At 46.7% G+C, this 2503-nt stretch overlaps 1 pseudogene; it reads right to left on the bottom strand.

The window, feature by feature from the left end:
* On the bottom strand, positions 1-158 carry LOC131481346 (U2 spliceosomal RNA; annotated as a pseudogene).
* Positions 159-2503: the final 2345 nt, after the last annotated feature.

The following is a 2503-nucleotide window of genomic DNA, read 5'->3' as shown; positions in this document are numbered from 1 at the left end:
GAACCGGCCGTTGCAATCACTTGGGGAGTGAACCATCGGATGGAAGATCTTCCTGTCTCTCCTCCTCTCTGAATATTCCATCTTTCCAATAAAAGAAACCTTTAAAAAAAGATTAATTTATTCTTCACTTGATCTTAGCCAAAAGGCCGAGAAGCGATGATTAATTTATTCTTATGGGAAAGGCAGAGTTACAGAGAAAAAGAAACAAGGGAGAGACAGAAAGAGAGGCCTTCCATCCTTTTACTCCCTGAATGTTCACAATGGTCAGAGATAAGCCAATCTGAAGCCAGAAGCCAGGAGCTTCTCCCAGGTCCCTCATGTGGGTGCAGAGGCCCTAGCGCTTGGGCCATCCTCTGCTGTCTTCCCAGGCCACAAGCAGGGAGCTGGATGGGAAGCGGAGCCACCAGAACTCTAACTGGCATCCATATGTACGTTTTGCTATCAGCAGGTAGAGGCTTAGTCAGATATGTCATAATGCTGGTCCTTAAAAATAAATCTTAATTTAGCGATCAGTTAGGAATGAAATTTCTTGCAACTGGCAGCATGATATAGGGACCATTATTTCTGACCACCAAATACTTAACAGGTTGAGGGGCACATCTTTTTCTTATAGATATGCAGTTGCTAGAACAAACACTGGTGGGCCCAGGGTGGTGGCACAGGACGTTAAGTCAAAGCTGGCATCCCATTGGCACACAGACTCCAATCTCAATTGTAGTGCTTTCAATCCAGCTCCCAGTTCATATGCCTGGGAAGGCGGTAGCATGGCCCAAGTTCTTGCCTTCCTGCCATGCATGGATGGAACTCCCAGCTCCTGGCTTCAGCCTGACCTGGTCCTGGTTATGTGGCTATTCATAGTATTCAATCAGGGGATGGGAGATCTCTGTGTGTGTGTGTGTTTCTCCTTCTGACACTTTGTGCTTCAAATAAGTAAATCTTCAAAAAGAGAGAAAGAAATACTCGTGTTGATTTCTCAACCTTGTACCGCCCTTGTGAAGATTTGTTTAAAATGCAGTTCTTGGGGTTGGTGTAGTGGCTCAGCAAGCTAATCTCTCTGCTGGTACTGCCATCCCATATGGGCTCTAGTTCTAGCTCCAGCTGCTCCACTTCCCATTCAGTTTCCTGTTAATGAACTGGGAAGGCAGTGGAGGATAGTCCAAGCCTGGAGAATCCTGTATCCACATGGGAGAGCGGGAAGAAGCTCCTGGTTCTGGCTTTAGATCAGCTCAGCTCCGGCCTTTGCAGTCATCTGGGGAATAAACCAGTGGATGGAAGATCGTGTGTGTGTGTGTCTTTCTCTCTTTGGAAAGCTGTGTTTCAAATAAAAATAAATAAGTCTTTAAAATAAGTCCACAAACAACGAACCACCAGCTCCTGAGACTGACTCCGGTTGTGACTCAGGAACTCACAGCACAGCCAGGACCAAGCTCAAGGCGCTGACGCCTAGATTCTGCTGAGGCTTTAAAAATCATGGGCACCTGATGTCCTAGGACATACACACAGTCATCCTCAGGAACACAAAACACCCAAACCCTTCCTTCTCCTGTAGAAGAGCTGCAAGTGGAGGCCACATGTCTAGCCCTTTAAATAAAGTTCCCCGGGGCCAGGATTATTTATCATGGTTAGTGGTTGCCATCAGTCATGAAAAGTTAACAAAGACCTATTGGGTTTATCTATAGGCAGCTAAACAAACATATCTTGCTCTTCTGTTATCTTCTTGTTAACAAAGGCCTATCAGGATGTTCTAACCATCAGCATTTACCGCATAGTGGTCCTTTATCTAGGATGATATATGGAAAGCCCATCAATTAGTGGGACGGTTTGTAGATGCCTGCCATATATTCATGGAAGTGGCCTGTTCTCGGCTCTCTTTCTCTCTCCCACAGGGGACACATCGCAGTCTGCCTCACAGGTGGAGTCCCGGCTGAGATCCTGGCTTTGCTGCATCCCTGTGGCAGGAATTACACTGCCAGGCTGCATCGGGTCGGGGTAAAATGGTCTCCACTCCAAGTCAGGGGCAGCACTGTGGGGCAGCAGGGAAGCTGCTACCTGCCACACCTGCATCCCATAAGAGTTCTAGTTCAAGTCCCAGCAGCTCCACTTCTGATTCAACTCCCTGCTAGTGCACCTGGGAGTCAGTGGAAATGGTCCTATTGCTAGGGCCTCTGCCACCCCCATGGGAGACCCAGGTAGAGTTCCTGGCTCCTGGCTTCAGCTTGACGCAATCCTGGCTGTTACAGTCATTTGGAGAGTGAAAAGCAGGTGGAAGATTTCTTTCCCTCTGCCACGTCCTCTCCTTCTCCCTGTAGCTTCCTTTCAAATAAATAAATCTTGGAAAAAGAAAGGAAGCATAGTGCACAACCCCATAAGAGCAAGGTCCCTTGTAATAGTTAAAAAAAAAAAAAAGAAAGAAACATGAAGCTTGGTGTAAATATAACTTTTACCAAGTATTTTTCAAAACCAGGGTTATCACCCCCTTTTCGAGTCAAATAGGAAAGCCTGC

This window comes from Ochotona princeps, chromosome 10 (assembly GCF_030435755.1).
Source record: "Ochotona princeps isolate mOchPri1 chromosome 10, mOchPri1.hap1, whole genome shotgun sequence".
Taxonomy (NCBI): domain Eukaryota; kingdom Metazoa; phylum Chordata; class Mammalia; order Lagomorpha; family Ochotonidae; genus Ochotona; species Ochotona princeps.
This window is presented reverse-complemented; position numbering and strand designations above follow the sequence as displayed.